The sequence below is a fragment of the Pseudochaenichthys georgianus genome, chromosome 15 (assembly GCF_902827115.2).
Source record: "Pseudochaenichthys georgianus chromosome 15, fPseGeo1.2, whole genome shotgun sequence".
Taxonomy (NCBI): domain Eukaryota; kingdom Metazoa; phylum Chordata; class Actinopteri; order Perciformes; family Channichthyidae; genus Pseudochaenichthys; species Pseudochaenichthys georgianus.
The window spans coordinates 853,677-860,553 of NC_047517.1; the positions used below are offsets into that span (position 1 = coordinate 853,677).

At 44.8% G+C, this 6,877-nt stretch overlaps 1 long non-coding RNA gene across 1 annotated transcript; it reads right to left on the reverse strand.

Moving 5' to 3' along the window:
* Positions 1-4,677: 4,677 nt before the first annotated feature.
* On the reverse strand, positions 4,678-5,708 carry LOC139435284 (uncharacterized). Its single transcript, XR_011644565.1, has 3 exons — positions 5,619-5,708; positions 5,197-5,361; positions 4,678-4,824 (listed from the first exon to the last, which is right to left on the reverse strand). It is a non-coding gene; the product is annotated as an uncharacterized lncRNA (long non-coding RNA).
* Positions 5,709-6,877: the final 1,169 nt, after the last annotated feature.

The following is a 6,877-nucleotide window of genomic DNA, read 5'->3' on the forward strand; positions in this document are numbered from 1 at the left end:
GACGTAGGTTTAATCCGCTCTGCGGAGCCGGTGGTTATCACTCCTAAATCCACGTACCGTCCAAATCAACCCCAGTATCCATTGAAACGTGAAGCTGTTGATGGCATTCGGCCAGTGTTTACCTCTCTGCTTAAACAAGGGGTCATTATTCCGTGTAACGATTCCCCGGTCCGCACTCCAGTGTTTCCTGTCAAAAAGATCAGAGACAAACCTCCTGACGAGTGGAGATTTGTCCAGGATTTGCGAGCTGTCAACGCAGCGGTTCACGCTCGGGCACCGCTGGTCCCAAATCCGTATCTGATTCTTTCCCAAGTTCCAGCCTCTGCAGCATTTTTTTCTGTCATCGACCTCTCAAATGCATTTTTCAGTGTCCCTGTACACAAAGACAGCCAATTCTGGTTTGCATTTGAATATGACGGTAAACCTTACACTTTTACACGCCTGTGTCAAGGTTATTGTGAATCACCTACTGTGTACAACCAGGCATTGTGTACAAGTTTGGTCTCTCTCCAAGTTTCTAAAGGCACTGCTCTGATCCAGTATGTTGATGACCTCATGATTTGCGCACCTACAGCAGAACAGTGTGAGACTGATACTATTGCTTTGTTAATGCACCTCGCAGCCGAAGGCCATAAGGCCAGTTTGTCTAAACTCCAATATGTACAAAGAACAGTTACATTCTTGGGTCATGTCATTTCAGGAGAGGGGAAAACGCGTATTGCATCATTGGCTGCTCTGCCAAAACCTGTCACTAAGCGACAGATGATGTCATGTTTGGGTTTTTGTTCATACTGCAGGTCATTCATTCCAAACTATTCTCCAATCGAGTTACCACTGCGTACTATCACATACGTCACTGGTTTGAAACCTACAGATCATCTTATATGGACACCGGAACCCGACGAAGCCTTCATTAATATGAAGCTGGCTCTCCAATCCCCACCGACTCTAAGTCTACCTGATCACACTAAACCTTTCACTCAGGCAGTGGATGGAGGAAAACAGAGGCCTGTGGCCTATTTCTCCTCCAAGCTAGATCCTGTAGCTGCTGGCCTTCCTAAATGTCTACGTGCAGTGGCTGCTGCTGAGAAAGCGCTCAACTCCTCACGTGACATTGTGGGATATGCACCTTTGACCCTGTTAGTTCCACATGCTGTTTCACTCATCCTCCTTGAACAGAGAACATCACACCTCTCTGCTGCACGTTACCTCAGGTATCACACTGCCTGTTAGACATGCCTAATGTTTATGTCAAGCGATGTAACACTCTGAATCCAGCGTCTCTTATGCCTTTGCCTGAAGACGGTGAGGAACACGACTGTGTTGCCGTACTTTCCATTGTGTGCACACCTAGACCGGACTTAAAAGACGTTCCTCTGACCAACGCTGACCTCATTTTGTATGTTGATGGGTCTGCCTCTCGCGACCAAGGGGGCACTAATCGGGTGGGTTTTTCTGTTGTTTCAGATTCTGCTGTACTCCGTTCTGGACCGCTTCCATGTCACCTATCAGCACAGGCAGCAGAGCTCATCGCACTAACTGAAGCCTGCACGTTTGCAGAAGGCAAAACCGTGACTATTTACACTGACTCACGATATGCTTTCGGGGTAGTACACGATTTTGGGGCTATTTGGAAGTGTAGACAATTTCTGAAATCTGATGGCAAACCAGTACTTAACCATGTACTGGTTGCAGGCTTACTAGACGCCATTCTGCTCCCATCTGAGGTTGCAGTCTGTAAATGTGCCGCACACGCAAGCAGTACAGACCCAGTTTCCCTAGGAAATGCGTCTGCTGACTCAGCCGCAAAGGCAGCTGCCCTGATTCCTCTCGCACCTCACGCACACTCATTTGTTAAAATCCCTGTCTCCTCCTTCACTGACAAAATGTCATCACTGACTTCCATGCAGCAGCTAGCTACGCCAGTTGAGAAGGCTCAATGGAAGGCTGCTGGGGCTGCTTTTGACCCAACCTCCAGCACCTGGGTTGGCCCAAATTCTAATCCATGTCTTCCCAGACATTTTTTCCCTCATTTCGCTAAGTTGACACATGGGTGGGATCATGTGTCAAAAGGAGGGATGTAATGGCGCATTTCCACTGCAACGGGGTAGCCCCGTTTAAGCGTCCCTAAGCGTCCTCGCTCAGGCCTCGGGCTGCCTCGCTGGCCGGCCGAGGCCGTGGCGCATTTCCATTACAGTTTAGGACCTGGGGTAGCAACGCAGTGTAGGCGGGGCGATCAGCTTTTTGGTCGGAGCGACGCTGGGTAAAACTGCAGTGGCGTCATCTTCAATGCGACACAACTCACAAAACACACACAACAATGGAGGATGTGGAAGCGATCGTTTACTTGTTTCTTGGTGTGTGGCTTGTTATCACAGCAAGAAGGAAAGTGATCACAGCAAGCATTGTATTGTATTCATTGTATTGAACATAAATAAATCCTTTTTTTTTCATATACATGTGTTTGTCAAATGTTTTAAAGAAATATGATCTGAATTGAATATTTGAAATTCAAGCACCAGTAAGTACTGCCCCATAATAACATTTGAGGAAATATCAGATCATGAAAAGAAAATCTTTCTAATCAATTAAGCAAATATCAAAGCTAACTATAAACATAAATACTAAAGTGTAAAACACAGCAAAACTATATTCATAAATGCAAGTGTAAAATAGTGTGGACAATTGTAAACATGGATGGAAACTAAAGTATCCACAACATAAAATAATATATTAAATATAACCTCAATCTTTCTTCTAGACATGTTAAAAGCTCGCTTGAATGGGTTATAGCAGTGACCACCAACTGGCGGCCCGCGGGCCACATCCGGCCCGCCAGACATTCTCATCTGGCCCGCACAACGGGGGTGACTGTGGCGTTGGCGGAGTGGTTACTGCATTCGCCCCCCACCCATTTCTTTGTTTACAACGTCTCGTGAGTAAGGTGCAGTACCGGAGTCCAACAGAGAGGCAGCAGCTGCGGTACAGTAGACTGCGTACTGCGAAACCTTCCCTCCCCTGAAGAAGAAGAAGTGATCCTTCGTTGTGAAGAGTCTGGTTAATGCGCTCCGCACCACAGCAGTAGCCCCGCTGCGACAGAGTCCAACAGAGAGGCTGGAGCTGCGGGACAGTAGCCGAGAAGCAGGGTTGGGTTGTAACGGAAAACATAACGGCGTTACGTAATCAGAATACAAAAATCAAGTAGGCTAACTGTATTCAGCTGGCGTTACATTTGAAAAACGAGTAATCTGATTACACCGTAAACTGCTGAAGTGAATACATTTTGGAATACTTATTGGAATTATTGGTGGAAAAGTTTCCTCACAAAATGTAATATTCATTACCGGCAGAACTGTGTGCACACTGCACAGCGCTGCAGCATGTCTGTGAGCGAGAGAGAGATGCAGCGTGTCTGTGAGGCCCCGCCCCCGCATGCAGATGAGAGAGAGAGATGCAGCGTGTCTGTGAGGCCCCGCCCCCGCACGCAGATGAGAGAGAGAGATGCAGCGTGTCGGTGAGGCCCCGCCCCCGCACGCAGATGAGAGAGAGAAATGCAGCGTGTCTGTGAGGCCCCGCCCCCGCACGCAGATGAGAGAGAGATCTCTTTTAAAATATATTGAAAGTTAGAAACGGAGATGGTTAGATAAAATGTGCAAGATAACGTTTATGTATCATTTCTTTATTGTCGAAATGATGACATTTCATAACGGGATGAAATCAAAGTGAACGGCCTGCTGCTGCTGAATGCATGGGGCAAGTGACTGGAAACAGTTTTAAAAGTTATTACATCGTTTCAGATAATAAATAATAATGATAATTCATTCGATTTAGGGGCGCCTTTCAAAGCACCAAGGACACCTTACAATGCATAACATATTCCAAGGAAAGGTTTTAAGACGGTACAAAGAATGCAGTCCGGGTAATGTTGTATGTGGGGTGCAGATGAGCTGTCCAGAATGACACCAAGATGTTGTGTTTGAGTTCTTGATAAGCCATGAAAACAGTAAAAGAAGTGTCTCCTGTTCACCAAAACATACCCATCTGTTATGGAAAAAGAAAGTATTCCAAAAGTAATCTGAATACTATTTATAAAATTCTGCGCTATATAAAAATCGCTGGCCCGCGATAGTGTCTATTGGTTACATTTCGGCCCTTGGACAAATGTAGTTGGTGATCCCTGGGTTATAGGTTTATTTTGTTCTCTCGTCTTTGAAATATATAAGGAATGTGTTGTTTGAGTCTAGTAGAACGAGGGTATTACAATTGAGCAATTTCTACATGTATTATGTATTCTTAATACCATTACAAAATAAACATGTAATAATGTTTTAGAGGACCTCAAGCTAGCAAACTCAATTTCTTGCTTTAAATCTCTTAAAACTAAGGGGCTTTTTCCTAACTGATGGTGTTTGTTATTGCTTTATAAATTCATGTATGTTTATGATTTTGTTATGTTGGGTGCCATTCATTATCAACAAGAGATAAGATAAGTCAAAGAAGTACTTTATTGATGGCAGTATAAAAATACAAATGTTGTATCAAAAAGGCATGCCATTAAACAATACAAATAAAAAATGTAAAACTGTATTGCAGCCAGCATAAATATACATGGAATTGTAAATATAAAATGAACATTTTAAAGAAAATAAATAAACAAGGAAGTACAAATGTTGCATTTAAAAATTAACTAGATACAAAATATATAATATGTACAATAACTATTAAGGTTTTTTGAAGTATCAGGGAGGAGACGGGCCACGTCGGCTGCCCAGTCATGGTGCCGTTCCTGCTGGGCCCGATCCTCTCCTCCTCGTTTCCTCTTGCCTGGGTGACAATAAGATAATAATTAGCAATAAGGAAAACACACAGGACAGGTACAGTTCACACAAGGATATAAGAATAACATGTATAAACAGAACAACAGTAAGGTGAACTAAAGAAAGTTCTGGCCCTAGATGTTTACAATGATTGTGAAAGTGAATTACATTATGTCCAGCCTGTTGATAATGAATATAAATATATGTATATGATAGGATGTCACACACAACTGTACTAGCTGCTTACTAGCTAAGACTTTACTTGTAACAGAGCATTTCCACACAGTGGTATAGCTTATTTTAATTACTGACGATGGATGATCCAAGGTTTAAAAAAACAAAACACAATTCCAGTCGTTTTGCCATTTCTATTTCTTACCTAGAACCACACGCTGCGGTGTCGTGATGGCACTCGGTGTTGGTGGTTGAGGTGGTGTCGATTCTTCGGCTGGGGTCCGTTCTGGATTCAATGACGATGTGGACGGAACACTGCCATCACCCGTTGTTCGGGAATGTTCCTCCTCACGAGTCCCAATGTAATCATCTAGAACAGCAACATGACTTGTTAATTCCACAAACTACTGCAGCACAATACTAAATAGCAACAACAACTATAGAAAAGAAAAACTGAACGTAAACAATGGCACATATGGTGTTAGCAAACAATAGCTCTAGCTAAGGCTATCTGCCTAGGCTATCTGCCTTAGCTAGCTATGTAGCTCTTCGGGGCTCCATAAAAGCATGGGTTGCCGAACATTAATGTAAGGATAAAAGAGACTTCTTTGTTAGAAGTGAGCGTACCTTGCAGGGACTCCAGTAAAGCCGTTGCCGTTTTCCCTACATCGCAGGAAAGTCCTCGAAAATCCGCGCTCGGACATCTGTGCAGAGACATCCTGGAACACTTCCACATTTCGCGTTGTTCCGTCGAGCTCCCACTGGATTTTATCATCCCCAATGAGATGTGGGAACGTCGTCACCTCCTCGGTCGACCACGGTGTGCTTTTCTTCGACGTTGCCATTTTTGTAGCTCCTCCGTTTACAAAATGCTGCAAGCTTGCTTCTTGATATATATGTGACGCGAGGGATGATCTCGCTCGCGATCTTGTGACGATTCTCTCTGACCAATCAGCAGTCGAGTGTTGACGTCACAGCCCTGGCCTGGTCTGATAGAACCACGATTTTATGGGGCCGGTACTAGGCTATATGGAAATGCCACCAAAAACTGGCCTGGCCGCTTGAGGACGGTTCAGGACGCTTAAACGGGGCTACCCGCTGCAGTGGAAATGCGCCATTAGAGTCTATTAATCAGGAGTGGTTCACAAGGGGGTTCACAGTAACAGCTCAAAAGCACTGTGAAGCATGCCTAATCTGCATTATGCAAAATTCTGGTAGACCAGTAAAGGTTACAGGACCCGGAGCACATCCACCTCCCACCAGGCCATTTGAGCACCTAATGCTGGATTTCATTGAGCTTAGCCCATCAGAGGGTAAGAAGCACTGTCTGGTGGTGGTGGACATGTGGTCCAAATGGGTTGAAGCTTTCCCAGTAAAAGCACAGACAGAAAATGCTGTGGCAAAGGCACTACTGAGGGAAATAATTCCTAGATGGGGACTACCAGACAAAATTTCTAGGGACAACGGTTCACATTTTGCTAATGAGGCCATTACGCAGATAGGAGAATACATGGGCATGGACATCAGAAAGCATTGTGCTTATCACTTATCAGAGTGGGGGTGGGGTGGAAAGAGAGAACGGCACAATCAAAAACAAACTAGCAAAATGCTGTGCAGACACAGGTCTGTCATGGACACAAGCTCTGCCCATTGTGCTGATGTACATGCGGATGCGAAAAAGAACACGGAGTCAACTCAGCCCATTTGAAATCCTTTTTGGGGCTCCTCCACAGATTGGACTCAAGGACTCATTCATAATAGCCTCTAGGAACATGCTCATGCAGCACCAATTCGCTCTTGACCTTTTGTTCGCCTCAAAGGGTGGCCTGTGTCATGTGATCGGTGACTCCTGTTGCACTTACATTCCCGACGCCACCAAGAACATC